General features: G+C 34.1%; 1 protein-coding gene across 1 annotated transcript in view; it reads right to left on the bottom strand.

Annotated features, from left to right (window-relative positions):
• The window catches only part of LOC129809660 (small conductance calcium-activated potassium channel protein), a 236,796-nt gene extending 222,212 nt beyond the window's left edge, over positions 1-14,584 (bottom strand). The window contains exon 1 of the mRNA XM_055859676.1: positions 12,826-14,584. The gene's annotated coding sequence lies outside the window, so the exon portion shown is untranslated. The remainder of the gene's footprint in view (positions 1-12,825) is intronic.
• Positions 14,585-19,675: the final 5,091 nt, after the last annotated feature.

The following is a 19,675-nucleotide window of genomic DNA, read 5'->3' as shown; positions in this document are numbered from 1 at the left end:
TGACTGAGTGAAAGTCTCATAATGGGTATACGTTCACAGCCAGAGTTCGATTGTCCAAAAGCATTTCAGCCAAAAGATAAATAAAACTCTATTTTCAAAAAATGTCGTTGATGTTTGAGGAATTTGAACTCAATTTCGAATTTTCAAATTATATTTTCGTGCAATACAGATAGTAAAAGATATAGGGTAGAGGCTCATAATTTTTTACAGTCTGCTTATAAGCATCGATATTCCAAGTTTGCAGTGCGATATTTTCAATACTATAGACTTTTTTTTGTTACTCTCCTTTCAGAAGGGTTGTTTAGAAACTTGGCAAGCTATTTATCGTTTTTTTTACTAAAATTAGTTTTAATATGTTTAAAAATGAATTGATATGTAGAGATGTATTTGACTCTTATTTTGGACAACTTGGTTGTATATTTGGACAGTTAATTCGTCTCAAAAGGATGCCCAGCGCATTATCTCCATTTCAAAAACCTATCTTACCAAGTCCTCTTCCTGTTTCACGATATTTCACGAAATTTCGAGAGAAAAGCACCTATCCGAAATAAGGATTATCACCTCACTAGTGAACCTCGTAAAAAATTTCCCATTTTTGACACGAAAAACGTAATTCACAAAGCAAATCTCACTTCAGGTCAAATGTACAAATGACCATTAACGTGAATCAACATAATATTCAATGAATATTCAATAATATCACTCAAAAAAGCGAAGAAACATTGTTAGTACTTCACCACAGCTAAATAAGACTGAAGTAAACACGAAGTTCTGTGATAAATATTTCTCGTAAGCAATTGTTCACACTGAATTTTCAACAAAGCAATTTTAACTCAAATCATATTCAAAAGTTAACGAATTTAGTGTTAAAATCTTCCAAAAAGAATAAATATTTAGATAAAATTCATTATTCATCAAATATGGAAATAAAAATTCATAATTTTAATCAATTTATTTTTAGTGTCCAATTTTATTCTCAAAGTGTCCAAATTTAGAAACTGTCCAAAATTATGAGTTTTTCTCTCACCTTTCTATTTCCAGTTGTAGTTTGGTTTTCCAATAGTGTCTTGGATAGTAAGCAAACAAAACTCTATTTGCACAAAAAGTCATTGATGCCTGGTGTATTCAAAGTCAATTTCGAATTTTTCCGACTAAACAATCGCACAAAGTTGGGAAATATGACATTAAAAATCTTTCTTGAATAAATTACTCAGTGGAAAGGAATTATAATGAAATAGGAATCTTATGAATGTTATTGCTTTGTTTTTCCTCATATCAAAGGAAAGACTCACACTCGAGACACTTTGAAATTCGAAGAAGTATTTCAGCCACCACGAGGTTGAAGCGAAAAGTGAAAATATCTTTTCTTTGGCTTTTGAAAATGAACTTCGAATTTATTAAGTTTAGAATCGGGAACTATTAACATCCTCAGGGGCCCATCAAGCCTAATAAAAAGAGAAGTTATCTTACTGCTCGAACTCAAAGAGAGAGCAGTTACATATTCAACTTTTTCAAACTTGTCACTGTCCTAAAGTTCAAACGGTCAGAGATATATCAACTTCCGGTGTACGGTAACCCAAAAAAAAACGATATCTCCAAACCATGTTTTTTGGATATATCCCGTTTAATCGTTCCTAATAACGGTTTTTCAAGACCAAGGATTAAAATGGCTCTTTAGAGCGTATTTCTCAACTAAATGATATCACGTTTAGGTTTGTTGCAAAGGTCTTGGAATTTCCGACAAGCCAAAACCGATTCCAATAACCATTAACCGATAACTAATTTCAATCCAAAATTCAATTAAGTTACTCATAAGCTACTTTGGGCGATCCCTTGAGTAATTTGTGAATCGGTTTAAATCGGTTGATATCCGATAAACGGTAAATCATACGAAAATAGTGTGAGGTATAAAATGTAAGTCACGAGGAGTTCGAGCATTCTGCAAAACCGAACCGTTTTGGCCAACCGTTTTTAAACCAAAACTGTTTATCCCCTAGGTGTTACGAAACACACTTTAACAAAATATGAGCTTGATCCGAGGACATAAAGTCTTTAAAGGATTATCGTAAATGAGCTTTTTAAGAATGTTTTACTAAATAGAAAACTCCCAATAGAGCGGTTACCGCATTTGAACCGGGAAAATATATTTAAATAACAATGTGAAACCATGTGAGAATTTTCTATTAGAAAGGTCAATTGACCATGTCGAAGAGGATATTTTCCTTCCATGACATTTCCAAATACGGCTTTGGGATTCAAATAAAGGCGTCAAGGGCTCTAACTGAAAACTTTTTCCCTCTGTAGAATTCATGCGACAACATTTTCTCAATTGTGTTACTTTGTAATTCAATCCTCGCTCTAGAGAACTAGAGAGAGAGATAGGTAGAATTTTAAATCACTACGTCCAACTAATCCATTAGAGTAGAGAGTAAATTTAACTTGTACCCTCCTCCCAATTTTACGTTCCCTCATTCTTCAAACGTGACAAACGGAGTTGAGATACATTTATGCATTTGACATCTTAGATAAGAATTTATCTACCATACAGTTTTCATCAATAATTAACAATGTTCCATGTTATTTAGCAATTGTGATGAGAAATCAGAACAAATCTCCGAAGAAAAAGGGAAAATCGAGAGGTTCAATGTCTTAGCATTACGATTCTAAGATGGTTTTTCACGAAACATTACCACCGTACGGACGTTAGATGCTAATGGATCTGGGAGATATTGCAAAAAGGTCCATTAGAGCTCAACGTTGGAATTGTAAATTGGTCGATTTGTCTTTAGACTGTCAGTGTTTTTTCGCAATTCTAAGATGGAAATTTTCAAACTTAAGAAAAACTACAAGTTTCTCATAAATTCACAAAGTGACAAAGTTATACTTTCATTGTACATTTTTCCTTGGCTATAAAAGTTCTTCTGCAATGACGATATAGAAAATTTCATTTTATCATTTATAAATATTTAATTTCAATTAGTAAATTGTATTGCTAAAATATCTAAGAAAATATCATTTTGCTATTCAAATACTTTAAATAAAATGCTTGAAACACTTTTTTAAAAATTATATATTTTTTAATTTATTAAAAGTATGTTAGGATTCAAAGATACTTGGAGTAATTATAACTTAGAATATTGTGCAAGATACTCTTACGTCTTAAGCCGCGAGACGGCTTAACGTAATTATAATCAAATTAACGATTAAGCTACATTTCCATTAGTTTCCCACTCGGCTTAAGCCATAAGCCTATCTAGGGCATAACATAAGATGGGCGGTTAACCTTTATAAGTCTTAAAATTAATAGGCTAGATTAATTTATTAATCTCTATTAATCTCGCTTATACTTTACAGTTATATTAAGGGTAAATCTTGAGGCAGATCCTAAACTACGAAGTTTGCATAACGTATATATCTAGAATATGATAATAGGATTAAAATACAAGATATTCCTTTAAGAAGCACGAGTGAAAAACTTTCCGATTCAAGGAACTCCTCTCAGATTCTCAAAGCTTTCATAGCACTTCACGCCTCTCTCAATGGCCAAGTCTAAGTGCTCTGAATCTTAAGAGGGGAAATACATCAAGTAAACAGAGGGTGAGACTTGATATCACTACTAGTTCTTTATCTCTTTGTGATGACTGACCCATGAGTATCAATATCCTTCCTTATTTATTAAATACTTTTCATTTTCATCGAATAAAAAATTCAAAAAACGAATTGAAATTCATAGCATTCACATTTTACATTAGAATATGGTGTACATAACTCTGAAAATTTTGGGAAACATGACATATTTTTCTGAATACATTGAAAAGAAGTCCATCTCTGTAGTTTACGGAAGGGTAACTTTATCTCTTGCAATCCTATTGTATGCATTTTATATAGTTTAAATCTGAATGGATTTGATTTTTATTGTTCGAACTACACAGTGAGCAATATATCTCTTGGTTTTTTTTATCCCTTAAAATTTCCATCACCCATACCTCAGGGAACCAAACATATCTTCACAATTGCATCACTTCTTTGTTAGTCTAATTACTGCGCTCGCCAGTAAAGCTAGAAGCCACACGGTTAGAGATAAAGGCTTGGAGTCTTTAAAGTCGACTGTAGGATCATTACCAGGATATTCATTTTTCCCGAAACTCCCTCTATCTTTAAATACCATCTCTTTTAGGAATATCTTTTACCGGATATTTTGGCTCGTATATGAAATCACCGTTGAATCATTCCTCAGAATGGGTATTTTCCTTTAGATTAACCATTAAGAAGGCTCTAGAATGTATATTTCCAAATAGATTTGAGAAAATTGAGCATTGTTGGAAAGGTCTTGGAATTATTGACAAGCCTAAATCAATTGCAATCGGTTTTGAATCAGTTAAGAACCGGTAGCTAATTTTGATTCAAAATTCAATTGTAGGGGAAAACGCGCCACCTTCGGACGATTTAAGTTTCAAGCAACTCAATTTTTTTCTATGTTCTTAATGGATGGCTCTTTTTGGAAGATATGGGGCACTGGACTAGCTATTAAATTGTAATATTATAATGGATCAACGTCATTAAAAACGTGTTGAGAAAAATGAGTTGTTCGAGATGGTGTGGACGTGTGGAGGGAGGGAGAGTCTTGGTTGGTTCGAGCAACCGGAAGCATGGAACACCGTGTTCTCAGCCTTTAGAACTGGATAATTTATTATTCCAGGATCCAGGGCAACAATACTATCTTTGTGGCATGGAATCTAAAACGTGTTTCACGCCGATGGATTATCCCAGTTCCTGACGGTCTCCAAATTCAAAATAAAAAGCAATTTTAGTGATTTTAGAATATATAATGGATCATTAATCCTCAATATTCAAGCGAAAACTAAAACTTTCTCTGAAAACTTTTCAGTATTAGAGGTGTCGATGTCAACCCATGTGATTAAAAATAAAGTCTGAAGTGAAGACCGTATAAGTCAAGAATTCAAGCATTTCTCAAAATTTCATTTTTGATTTTCTAAAGATTGAAGCGAAATGAAAAGGCGTGGTGAAGTTTTCGCGGTTTATTGAGTAGAACTGAACCAAATTACAATGGGTCGCGAACATTTTATAATGTCGCGACATTTCTTGTATAAAAATAATAATAAATTTAATATAAATAATGGAAAGAGGAAGAGTAAAGGTGTCAAAGCAGGAAAAGTGCATTCTAAAAGTTAAGCATTTTGGGCATTTTTCCTGTTTTGCAACACTCCTCCCCTTTTGGACGAAGGCATATAAATTAATATATCTAATTACATTAAATTTTTTTTTTTTTTTTTTTTTTTTTTTTTACAATGGTGTATCTTTCTTTTTTTTTGTATATAATTTGTATTTTTGTATACGATTGGCAATAAAATTTTAAAATTCATATCATTAATGTAGACTATGTTTTACAATAAAAAAAGACAATTAGATTATAAGTTACAATAAATAGTTATAAATTATAGCTTGTTTGTTTACCGTGATCGTCAAATATAATAATGATACAATAGTATAGAAAAGTATAGTATAGTATAGAATATAAAATATAGTATAATAAATAGTGGTATAAAATATTGCAAATATTAGCATTACACAATGAATAGATTACTTAAATTAATTATTTTTGTATATAGCTACTTTTTTTTTTTTTTTTTTTTGGCGGTGTTTTTTTTTTTTTTATATAAAGAAAAGAATACTCTGGAAGGGTTATTTAAAAAAAAATAGGTTTTCTTATAGGCGTTTCATAGACGTCATTTGGTAGAGGAGGCGGAAGAGCAGGTAATGACGGTCGTTCAAGCAATACCGAAGAAGCTACAATAGGAATCGGTGGCGAAATCACTCGCCGACGGCGAAATTCTCGGTCATTAACATTCAGTTTTTCATTAACTTGAAGAATTGACAAAATTTTATTTGCCCTTGCTTCTATATCTGAATCATCATTTTTAGTGGTGGGCTCCAAAGAGAATACACAATATTCGTGGAGAAGGTCAGTAATCGGAGCAATGCGTTGCACTTGAACTGTGTGCGGATTTTTATTTATTATGGGAATTCGCGCTTTATTATTTATTGGGGTGATGACACAATCCGGAATATATACTTTGTCATCAAAATTATGTTGGTGACACACTTGAGGTTCATTATGCGGAAATGCAAATTCAACATAAGTTTCGGAATTGGGTCTCAATTGAATTTGGTCTGAATCAGCATTTTGTGAAGAAATTCTTTCTGTGGGCTCATTGGTCTTGTCATGCGTGGAAGACTGATTTTGGGGAGAATCATCGAATTCTGGCGATAAGAGCGGATCGCTTTTTGCATGCGATTTAGATAAATTATTTTGGCCAGGGGAATTCGAGTTAAATTCATCTTGGAGACGATGCTGATCCAGAGAAAAAGGAATGAATGGAACAGCTATCTGTAATTTGTTAAAGAGAACGAGCCTTTGATTGACATGAATCACTGCATCTAATGCTGATAAAAGATCTCTCCCTATGATGCCATCAAAAGGGAATGGTCTGTTAGGAAGTACGTGGAGCAATGCTAAGACATCTTGATGATCAAATGACGTAAATCCCATACGTAGTGAGACTGTACCGAGTGTCTTCACTACACCTTCAGTTATTCCTCCAATTGCCATTGTTCTTGAGACCACAACAGGTATTTCCGGGTGTAAGCATCTAAGTTTTATAAAGGAAAAAGGAGAGCCGGTGTCCACTAAAAATGTAAATTGAGCCCTATCTGTTTTGTAAACGCAATATACTTCTAATAAGTGAGGATTTTCGGGCTTTTCAATAAAATAGCTGGGTATTTTAATAACTTTTTCCCGGTCGACAGGTGATCTCATTGCATTTGACCTGCCGACCGAATTTCGTTTTCCGACTCGCGTGTCTCATGAGTCTGAGAACAATTAGGAAATGAATTAAGCGGGAGGGCGGTGGAATTAAATTGACCTCCTGGGGGATTGAAAAACGTAGTTTCATTAGGATTTAAAGAAGATCTTCCACCAGTATTATTCAATAGATTGATTATTATTAGAAGTTCGATTAAAAGACGAATTGTTATTCTGATGAGCGGAATGATTTTGGCGAAAATTTCTGGAATGATTTGGGCGAAAATTGGAATTTTGGGTGTAAGAGTTGTTTTGGGGCTGATTTGAATTATCTCTAGGACGGTTAGACTGATTTCCCCCATGAGAATTTCTGAAATTAGAATTATTTGTCGATCTGTTTCCTATATTTTCCGCTGAATTCTCAGTTGGGTGGAAGGGAAGAGATCGTAATCTGTTTTCTGCAAAGGTGAGTGCCGCATTAATTGTTTTAAAATCGCGCGTCAGCATAATAATTCTTGTATCGGTATTGCGGATTGCACTACAGAATACATCTAATGCCTCTCGTAAATTTTTCGATTTAACTGATGGGGAAAGAATCCCGTCGCAATGGGCAGAACAAGCCAAGTCAAATGCCCTTAACGCATCCTCTACCCTTTTTGCGAATTGTCTTAATGTTTCCTTAGGTCCTATCGAGAGTTTTTGTAATGAAAGTGCAGCTTCTCCAATACTCAATTCAGGTTCATTTACAGAATTAATTACATTGCGAAATTCTTCATAAGAATTATAATTTTGACCTCTTAGAACTTCATAAATTTCAGAATCTACTTTTAGCAAAAGATATCGAATAAATTCCATATCTCTTGCTCCCTCATATTGCTTGAAAAATTCCTCATAAATTCCATCACAAATCGCGAGAAAATGGACAATAACTCTTGACTCACCCGTACAAACAGGAATATTTTTGTAGAGTTCCTGGAACTGAAGAAGGTTTCTGCTCTCTTGTAGCGACATTGTAGACGATGTAGATGTCCGATGAACAGGATTTGGTGGCAGAGGTGGAGGATTTGTTGGTTTCTGTGGTGGTGATCGCTTTGAAGACTGCTGTGGCTTTGTAGATTGCTGAGATGGCTCTGGAGGATGCTGAGATGTTTGAGTAGGCTCCAGCGATGATTTTTGTGGCTGAAGCTTTTGTGGAGCCTTTGATGGTTCTCCCAAGGATAGATGTTGAGACGACTTTGATGTAGCTTTCCTTGGTGTTTCCTCGTTGAACACAGGAATTTCTTCGTCAGATTCGGATGAATTGAAGACTACAGGCAGCTTCTCGATCTCTTTCAGCAGAGGAGTCACTCGATAGGTGGGTTTGGGCTGTAGAAGGCGTCGGTGGTGACCGTTGTAGTAGACTGCTTTTCTTGAAGGGATCAGCGGCTTCTAATTTGGCTGCACAGGATGGTTCTGCGACTCCTAAATCGGCTATGCAGGAGGGTTCAGCGGATTTCACTTCACCAGAGCAAGATTTGCTCTTCACTTTCACTTCTTTGACTAGCACTTTTTTTCCTGGTCACGGCACCACTGAAGCGAAATGAAAAGGCGTGGTGAAGTTTTCGCGGTTTATTGAGTAGAACTGAACCAAATTACAATGGGTCGCGAACATTTTATAATGTCGCGACATTTCTTGTATAAAAATAATAATAAATTTAATATAAATAATGGAAAGAGGAAGAGTAAAGGTGTCAAAGCAGGAAAAGTGCATTCTAAAAGTTAAGCATTTTGGGCATTTTTCCTGTTTTGCAACAAGATAATCTTCATAGAAAAATGAATCTGAAATTATTGTACAAGGGTGTTCAATATTGAAGTCAAAAACTACTTAAGGCGAAATGGGGCTACATTGAGTTGGGGCTACATTAAAAACGCAATATTTTTGCATACTTCTAATGAAAGCTGGGCTTTAAAATAATGCAATTCAGATAGACAAAACAGTTATAGATCTAAATTAAATTATGAAGAGGTGCAGCATTTTTAGAAAAAAAAAGGATGTAGATGCGGATGATTTTGTCCTCCATTAGTGACTTTCTCCCCTACTGTTCTCAATATTTTCTTTAATTTTAATGTGTAATAATGGTCATCACCGATTAGACGTTGTACATCGGATCGGTAAAGACATCCTTCAGTGCTAGAATTAAAGAAAAGCTTACGAATAGGAGGAGATGAGTCACCCGCTTCTACGGTAAGAAAAAAAATTGTTTTTAATGTAACTCCAATTCAATGTGGGCCCACATCCCCCTAAATTTTTTATGTAAAAGATTTCAAAATTAATGTACGGTAATGTAATATAATTCTACACCAACAAGTACGTTTCTAATAGCATACAGGTCGGGTGAAAAGTTCTGAAAGGGGACAGGAAAAGGGAATACATTATTCCAAGATCTTTTATCTAATCAATAATTTCGTACGACTGTGGCGTTTTTGACCTAATGACCCTTCAGTAATTCTAAACAATGGCATAACCGTGTTTCTGGAACATCTGCAAAATATGCTTCTGTTCCAAGACGCATTTTTTCTTAATATAGTATTGTAGAATTCTCTAAGGCAATATAGAACCAAATTTTTTTTATTTGCTCATAACGCTCTTGATTCCATCATTGAGATTACTATAAGTAAAGTAGCGCATTCTCAAGGATCTTAAGAACTTCTATAGGAATTTAAATAGAAAATTCTCATTTTAAATCTTTTAAAAGTGCACTAAAATACTTGTCTAATACTTGGTTCTATAAGGCAGCTATTTTGGTTCTTAGGACGACTGCTATTGCTTCTATATTCGGCTTAAAGTGTTTCCTATGGGGAAATTTACTCGCGTTTCCTGGCAGATGAATGTCGAATTTCGGATTTTAGTATTGAAGTAATATTTTATAATTTTTTTTTACGTACGGGGCACCACTTTTTCAATAAGATTTTTCATATGTAATTATTTTTACAAAGTGTATCGCACTTATTGATTTGAGATGCCAATAGTATAAGCAATTTAACGCGTAGTCACACCACACTTATTGAGTCTACAAAGACAATAACTTGGATTTTTTCAATAATTATTGGGTTGATGCGTATTTTGGACTTTGACTGCATGGATCACTTTTAGAGCAAGCAGACTACCTTAAAACTCAAGTGACCAACTTCAAACAATTCGCTCCTTGGAAATTAAAAGGAGTGAACTCACTTTTTTGCGATTTTGAGATTCTACTGCACTTAGAAAGTCAATTTAATAAATTTTCAGATGATATAAGTCATTAAATTTCGTTATTAGAAAAGTTTTTCAAAATTTTAATCTTTTTGATTACTTGCATAATTTTGCTTGAAGTAAAGGGGCACAAAATATATTCATCGTTCAAATTTTTGTGAAACAGGGGACTAACTCAAGCAAGTTGATCCCTTGTCATTCTAATTTCAGCAAAATTTGCACATCATTTAGAACGACAAGGAGCTAACTCATTAAAAAAAACATATTTTGAAAGGTAAAAATATAAAGGTTTCGATGTTTATATTAGTGCTCATACAAATACAAAAGAAATAAGTTGTTTTTGTTCAGTCATTAAACTGAGATACTTATTTACACAAAATTGAATTCTTCATGCTGTCTCCTGAAAAATGGCCGAAAAATAGTTGGCCCCTTGTAATGTCCAAGGAGGGAATTGATTTTGAAAGAGGAGATGTTCTTAGTAGTTTTACCATTTTGGAATTAATTTCCACTGTCTTCAAATTTTTTTTAACAAAGGACTTATTCACTGCACGAAGTTTTTTTTTCCATTTTGAAAAATCCATCGACACACGAACTTCAATTGCCTTTTAAGATAAGAAAGAATTTGCAGATGCAAATAATGCTTGGTATAGATCCATATTAGGAGTGATACTAAATTAAAATATAATAATTCTCCTAATTGTTTATAGGTGTAGGTCTCACAATTTTTCAAACGACCTGTATTCAGTTGACGATTAAACTCGCCAATTCCTAGCTTTCATTTATTCCTCTCAAAGCTTTAGGGCTCAAATAGACTGAGGCTGGTAATCGAAAGTATTTAGCCCATTCAGCCTGTACAATTTTGCAGTAAAGGATTTATACTAAGCTTTCAATGTGTGACAGTTTGAGATTAATCTTTGCTGCCAAATTTTCAAGCAAAATAGTCTCTAGGATCAGTGTGAGTCTATTTAGGCTCTTACCTATGGACTGAAGGTATACTATGTTCTTTCACTGTGCCTTACACCAGTGAAGTAACATAACGGCCGCTACACATTAAGGAGCTTTTTTTTTAAATGTTTTTTTTAATGAAAATTATTATTATTATTAGTCTTCCATTTTTACAATGTACAGTCGAAAAAAAAGTAGAATTCCTCAAAGATGAATCCCCATCATTGAATACGATAGAGGGTATTTTAAAGACTTAGGGAGATCACCTCCTTCCGGGTGTGTCAGTGGTGTTTCTCCTGTTTCTCTTTTCAGGGACACGAAAAACACACAGGATTCTTTGCCGAAGCTTTCGGCGCTGCAGTGCGCTGCAGCTTTGGCAAAGAATCCTGTGTGTTTTTCGTGTCCATGAAAAGAGAAACACCACTGACGCACTCGGAAAGAGATGATCTCCCTAAGTCTTTAAAATTCTACATAACGTCAGTTACCATTCGAATGATAGAGGGTATCTTTAGTTTTTAACTGCAAACCGTAACACTGGAAGCAAGTTTAGAAACTCAGACGAGGTTCAAGAAGAACACGTTTTGTCTGAGTCTTTTAGAAATAATGGTAACTATACTGAGAGAAATCCGAAAAAGTTAAAATAATATTCCGGAAATGTTTATTTTACCCTGCAGTATTGATTCGAAATCGGTGTAAATATTATGCTTTTCAGATGTATTAGGGGGGTTAAAGTTACTCTTTTTCATGTTAATTTTATCCTTAAAAAGATGTAAAATTAACATTAAAAAATGTTAATATTTTTACACCTAAAAAGTGGTAAAATTATGAGGATGAAAACTTAATCGCACCCCCATTTTTTTCTCAGTGTAGAAATTTTGCCTATCTGTATACAGAAACGTCAATTTAAAAACAGAAAAGGAAATTTTTGAAGAAAAATGCTTCTAGTGTGTAGATACCATAAGAGGCAACTCACACCGACGGAGTTGAAAGACAGATAGCACTTTCAGTTCTGCAAACTATATCAGGGCCTACAAACTCAGAAGTGGGATGCACCCACATCCCAAAAAGTGGACCATGATGTTACTTTGATTCTGTGCCATGCCGGTTAACTTTTAATCTTGTTTAAGTGAAGACAATTTCAAAATGAAATCATAGCAAAGGAAATATAGAGACTTTCCTGTTTGATGAAGCAATCACTAAGTCCGATTATAAATCACATCTCCAAATTTCAAACGCATTAAGCGCATATCAATGCATGTATATTATTTCTTTGGCAAAATACCAATTATCTATCTAGCGTTCTGTGGGATAATTCAACTCGATGGAAATTGCAAGTGAAGAGTGAAAAGAGCGAATGTCTTTCTTGCATATAAAGTCAAGCAGTAAATTTTCACTATATATAGTCAGCTTAAAAACTATAGGGAGACACTTTAAATTGTGCTAACGGAGCGCATGTCTTAACACATCATATATTTTTGATGAATCCCACAAAAAAAAACTTGTGCATATTTTTTCCCCTCTTAATATATCACTTTAATAAATCGATTTTTATATACATGAATATTTAACAGCCGGACGTCTCGCAAGAACTAAAAATCCAAGTAATAAAGCACGATTTTATATGCAGCCGAGAATGAGTGATTGTACTTTATTCCACCCCATTTACATTTAAATCGAACTGACGAACTTTTATCCATCGCGAGGAGTCTCTTTTTGCGCGTCTTTTTGCCTGGTTTTTTATTCTTCAATTTGAAGCTAATTCAATTTTACGGGCGGGAAGGTTTTTAGGGGGATGAAGAAAAAACAACTGATGGTTCAGACTTACCAATTTGTTGGTTGATATTTTGCTTTTATCACTTAAACTCGATTATTTCTCTGATTAATGACTCGTGTCCACTTTCTGGATACACAAACGAAGTTTGGTCGTTTTTGTTTTTTTTTGGTATTCGTAATTTTGTGCCTTTTTTATCAGTTGAATCACTATTTTAGAGGTTCATAAATCGTATAATAAATTTACAAAACTCAGAGTTAGTTATTCATATTTTTTTTATCTTGTCGCTTCCTTCCTAAAATATTTACCATTTTCTCGCACTCTTTCACATTTTCCGCTTGACTTTTCCACCTCCGTTCATTTGATAAATTTATGCGATAAAATGGATTTTTTTTGTTGTTGTTTAAGTATGAGAAATATTTGTCGGTTTCCTCTTCAAACTTTCATGCCAGAGAAATGATATTTTCATAAGCACATTTTTTTCGACAATGATATGTCACAATTGCATTGAACACAGCTCCAAGTCTAAATATTCACATTAATTTTATGTGCCCTTTTCAATGTGTATTAATTTTCTGTCTTTTTCTTTTGGTTTGTTTATTGTGCAGAAACATTCACTAAATGTGCGACAGATATTGATTAATTTTATGTGTTTAATCGATTTATTTACTTTTCTGTATTAATTAATTAGATAAATTGACTTTGGAATCTCTTTTTGCCTAATGTCACTAATATAAGCACTGTTTTAGGTCACAATATTGGGGTATAAAACTTCACATTCGCTGTTTTCTCTGCTTGTATTATTCAGTTTTTTTTTTACTTTGGTGAGGGTGGGACAGAATAAAAAAAACTACGAGGAAAACTTGTAAATATTGATCGTGATAATTTTTTCCTGTGACAGTTTTCTGCTTTCCTTTTTTTTATTTTATCAAAAGGTCTTTGGAGGGAGAACAATTTACACAAAGCACTTTAAGAAAATTAATGATATTTTCCGTTTTAACCACGAAAAAAATGTGTTGGTGTGAATTACATGGATTTTTACACGCAATTTCAAATTCTTGTATATAATTAATCTTTTTTTCTTTGTTACTGGGGTAGATATGGATATGCCTAAGTGTTGGTCGTCACTAAAATACTCAGTAATAAGGTTTTATGCAAAAAATGAATTATTGTCTATAAATTTGGTCCACAGGATTTCACACAATAATAAAAAAAAAACATATTTATTTTTACCCAAAACAGAAAGAACAAACTGTTCTGATTTAGAAAAGGGTGAGGAAAATGTTTCTGGTTCTAATTATATTTTCACTAATTAAATTCCTCTTTGTACAACTTTGCGATTTTTATAGACTCCACTAAATTAACACACTCTCCTATCTATTTGCCTTCTTTCCACGCTCTTGTTACACCAGAGTCTCCTCCATTTAGCATCACATCATTAAATTCCTTTTTATCGTTCAACAAATTACAAATTTTTATTTAAAAATTACTTTATCGCCTCGTGTGGTTTGTGCCGAAGCAATATTCTTAGGCTTTTCTTATTCCTCGCGCTTTGTATCACTTTAAAATGTTTCTTCTGAGATTTGAACTCTATATCTTCTTTTAAAATTTACCAAAAACTGATAGTTTTAATTTAGTCACCACTTTATTGAAGAAAAGAACTCTATGTAATCCCGATGAATGGCGTAAGTTTGATTTAAAAAAAATTATATTTATGAGAAATGAAAAATCAAGAGAGACACACTCAGAATTTGTTGGGAGACACGATATGAAAAACTGTTTTCCTCGTTCCTCCGTGTTCAACGTCCTCGTGTGGACTGATGATTGTGGTGGAAAGTCTATTTGGAGCAGACAATTTTCCTACACAAGAGAGAGAGAATGTGTGAACCAGTAGAGAGACTTTTCCTCTCTGTATACTTTTAAGATTAATGTTATATTTTGAAAATACAACCGGTGCCTATCGGCTTCCATTCGCTTTTCCCACAAAATTTCCCTCACCTTATGCTATCTCTTTTTCCCATCCAAAGAACTACACTGTAAAAAAGTAGAGGGTTTCTCAAAGTTTTCTTGAAGTTTGTTGAAAAGTTTCACATACATAGGGGGAAGTGGGGCACCTTTGAAATTCGGATTTTTCACCCATTTTTAAATAAAATTTAGTCTTATCGTGATAAAATTCAGCTACACAAACAGATTGAGAAGCTGAATTGCATTATGATCTGGCTTTGTCCACTTAAACATAGGTGAAAAAGGTGCTCCACTTCACCGTACTGTAAGTACGGCTGACTTTGACCCACTACTGTTCGTAAGCTTTTCTTTAAATCTAATGGTTAAGAACGGTTCTGATCTGATAGATCCTATCGGTAGAGACCATCCTTAAGTTCTAAAAGTAAAGAAAAGCTTACAAATAGGATGGGGTCAAAATCATCCGCATCTACGGTATAACTTTCGTGTACTACTACTCATTGTTGTATGACAACATTTAGGTAGTTTAGCGACTCGTTAGAACTAATAATCGGCGCCGATTATCAAGATGACTTATCGGCATCGATCAGCCGATAAAAGTAAGAGGTCTCAATGGATTGGTGGATTAAGTATTAGATCAACGGCACAGAGGTCCTTGGTTCAAGAGACTAATCTTGCCCAGTGTTTGCAGAAATTTTTATGAAACTGGTAACATGGGTATCATAGACTCATATTAAGCATTGCCACTAGCCACAACGAAACGTAATAAAAGAGGTACAGAAGAAGGATCCTCATTTAATAGTGATACTCGTGGGTAGTCTGGCTAGTCCAATAAAATACTGGCTAATTTTTCCAATACGAAAATACTTAATTCGAAACGAACGAATAAATCTCTCAACAGGATTCATAACAGCCGATTAAAGCCGCTGATCGGCGCCGATCACCCATAACATATTCAGATTCGTATGTGTTTACCAATTTGAGCTTATCATATTTTTATATCAAATAACAATAAAATTACATCAATTAGTTCTTATAAGGGGTAGATAATTGTGCTCCTCACAGTTCACACAGGTAGCGATTTATTGATTTTTGATTCTAGATCGGCGCCGATCTGTCGATCACCGTTCAAAGTTCACTTCGTATAATTAGTCACCAAACACCCATTGAAGAACTGTTAAACACGAAAAACTAGCCCCTGGAAAGTTGCCTGAAATTTGAAGCCACTTTCTCGTACTTCAATTTGGGATTTTTTTGCACTCGCGACCGTTACACTGGTAAAAAAGAAAGGATCACCGAGGATCCATTCTAAAGTAGGGGGAGGTGGGGCTACTTTGAGCTGTGGGGCTAGATTGTTATACGACTTTTTCGCCTATTTCCCAATGAAGCTGGTCCTTACAATTATTTTATTTAGATCCACAATTATTTTGTCTATCCAAATTATATCAAGTTAAAACTCAGTTTCCATTAGAAATATGCGAAAAAATCGTATAACAATGTAGCCCCACAGCTCAAAGTAGCCCCACTTCCCCCTATCGATTTTTTGACCTTTAGTTAAGCTAATAAAAACAAAGAAAAGTTACCATTGATGTTCAGTCAGATAAGAGAAATATGTCGTGAGTAATAAGATTACAATAAAGCATGCTCTATCGTGATAAATGTGCATTCAAAGTTTCAAATTTGATCCATCCTTTGCAAATGAATCAAATAGGATCCATTTATGAATCAATATGATCCTCCTATTTTTACTGTGTACGCTAAATATATAAAAATTGAGAAGTTTTTTCGTACTATAAGACCCTTTACCGCGTCGAAGGATAAATATAACATACTAAATTTTTGTTTAAATACATTTTTTCCTCGGAGCACCGTGAGCTGAGTCTGAGATCAATTTAGGGAATTGGCTTCACATAGCTCCATATAAAAAAGTTAACTTGCCACGTACTTGACGAAAAAGAATACTATAACCCGATTTTTAAACCATTTCAGGCGTTTAGACTACTAAAACTAATATAGATAGATAGATATTTATTCATCAGCAATGCTTAAAAGGAACCACACAAGTACATTGTAATTATTAGCGGCCACCGCCGTCTTAGCGTTGATGACCAACCTCAGGAGTGAAAACGGTGGAAAACTCCATCACAGGTTGTATATGCCGATCATCCATAGGATGTATAAATTTTATACAGTAAATATTTTAAATTTACAATGCATCAATGTAGCCCCACAGCTCAAAGTAGCCCCACTTCCCCCTATCGATTTTTTGACCTTTAGTTAAGCTAATAAAAACAAAGAAAAGTTACCATCGCGGACTTTTACGGGGCAAGAGCTTCTACTAAAAGTGCAATTCAAACTTCGAATTATAAACGTTTTAAAGGTGCATTAAAAGGATTAAAAGACTTGTCAAAGCGCTTGTTTGATAAGGTTGTAATAGCAATTTAACTTCTTGGGAAAGTTCATGTCATCACCGTGTATCTTACACGTTTTTCCTATAGGAGTGTACTAGTGTTCGAACTCAAACTCCACAGAGAGAGCAGTATATGAAATCTCTCGATGTGGAACTATGCATATATTTCAACTCCGTACTTCTTAAGGAATCATATTTTGGTAGAATTTTGGGAATTTGAAATTTCGAGTTTTTTTTTATTGACATGCTGTTTGTCCGTCCGGCCGTTATTATGCCTAGAGCCCAAACGGTTAGGGATAGAGACTTGGGTTGGGACCTTCAGGACCCTCCATAAGACGACCCTGGGAGCAGTTACATGCCCCTTATTTTCCATCCTCATCTTTCCCTCTAAAACCATGTTTTTTGGAATTGCTCGAAAATGATTTGTGTGTTTTTTTTTAGGTGTGATTCCTTCTAATCACACCTATTTTCATATTTAAATATGTTTTAGACCTTATCCAGGTGGATATTTCGTTCTTATACGAAAATACTATTAAATCATTCCTAATAACGTTTTTTTTTTAAATTCAAATGTTAAAAAAAGTCTAGAAAGAATATTTCTCAAGCGAATTGTATCATATTTGGGATTGTTGAAAAGGTCTTGGAATTCCTGATAAGCCTGAACGTACCTTCCATATCTTGAGATACTAAATGGATTTAGTAAATAGATTGTCTTGAAAACTGTAAGACAATTAACTTGAAATATTTTATAGTAATCTTCTGGATTAATTTAAATGATTGAGAAAACAGATGACAAAGCCATTCAGCCTATCAGAATACTTAAACTTGAGAGTTAGATGGTAAATTTTAAATAAAGTGACCCAAATTAGAACACAAGTTAATAGAATCGTTTAGCAGTTCAATTCATGAAGGATAGTCTCTTGCTCACTTGCATTATTCAAAATGTGGCTCATAACAAATTTCATAGATTCATAGATTGTCGAAAAGCTCTTTTTGCTATAATCAATAAATTACCATTTCATAATCGATTGAAACTAGCCCCAACCAGTTAAGAAATATAGTATGTAATTAAATTATTTTTAACATTAAATTTGGTTATTTTATGTGATTTTTACGTAATTACGTAGTTCCCTCGTGGAGTTCAAACAACAGTAATATACATTATAGGTTTATTTCTAATTTATTTTTACTGTGTATTCATGATGTCCCTCTAAGCATTCACCAGTACAACTGTACTTTCCATCTGATGATTTCACAACGACTCACATTCGAAAAATTCAGTCAGAAATCCACGTTGGAGCCAGTTCTAGAACGTGATAACCTTCCCACCCGGCGCCTCCACTGACAAAAGCTCTCTCAATTTGAAATTCTCTCCAGGCGCGCACGTTTCATTCCTCACATTTCTCTTTTGCTCCCTTTTGTCCTCTCATTTGTAAAAAGTTCACAATTCTAATACACTGACATGATCCCTTGGTTACATTCCCTATAAGCCCAAAAGGACAAAAATGTGCAAGTAACAGAGAGAAAGTGAGAGAAGGAGAGAAAGCTCTGTACAGAATTGAAGACATTATTTATATTGCCGCATATAGGTTATAATCCACTTCGTTAGCCCACCCATTCCTCCACAACCCCCCCCACAAACCTGGGGGTATAAAAAAGATATAGAAAGGATAAAAGTGGCAGCGCGCAAGATTTATTTTACCTTTCACTCACTTTACCTCACAAAGCGCCCTACCATACGTTCGCAGAGAGCTTTCGTTTCCCTTTCCCAACATCAAACCAACCAAGCACTCACTCCAGAGTTGGACAGAAAGTTAGTCTAGATAAGAAAGTGAAAGGGGGGACTTAGGGAGTGGATTTTTTGATTTTGGCCCCAGATAGAGAAATTAAATGAATGCTTCAGCTTAATTTTCATTAATCACTTCCGCTGAATTTCCTCCAAAGACCACGATGTTTTGGACTTTGCCTCATTTTTTGGTTGCTCCATATAGTACCAAAATGAAACCTCAAATGTAGGGTGAAAATTTTTCGGGTAGAAAATAAATGGAGTAGCATTTTAATTTGTTATACTAGAAATTGGAATGGAAAGGTCATTTCAATGTAACAAAATTTCACTGAATATCAACATAATTTAACCGGAAAGTCTCAATTAATCTTCCTGAAAATTGGTTTTGATTTTGACACACAGTTATATTCATTAAACATCTCACCACAATTTGAACGTGTGATATGATCTATAAAAAGTAATATTTTGTTGCTCGAACTCTGTTGATGATATATGAAAGACTAGTGTATGTATCTAAGTGAGGAATTATTAGTCAATTATCTTCGACAGAATGATTTCCAATGCGTTGTTTTGGATAAAATTCATACTCGATCAAGCACAAGTTTCTATAACTGCTAAAAACCGATAAGGAAGAGAGGGGCAGTTCCACAAAGCTTAAGTTATTTTTAAAAATGATTTACCAAATGTTCATGAAATTAAATTAACTAAATTCAGGTTATTATTCTTGAGTTCAAAATATTATATAT

The sequence above is a fragment of the Phlebotomus papatasi genome, chromosome 1 (genome assembly GCF_024763615.1).
Source record: "Phlebotomus papatasi isolate M1 chromosome 1, Ppap_2.1, whole genome shotgun sequence".
In the NCBI taxonomy this organism is placed as follows: Eukaryota; Metazoa; Arthropoda; class Insecta; order Diptera; family Psychodidae; genus Phlebotomus; species Phlebotomus papatasi.
The sequence above is the reverse complement of the archived record's forward strand: the minus strand, read 5'-3'. Positions and strand labels throughout refer to the sequence as shown.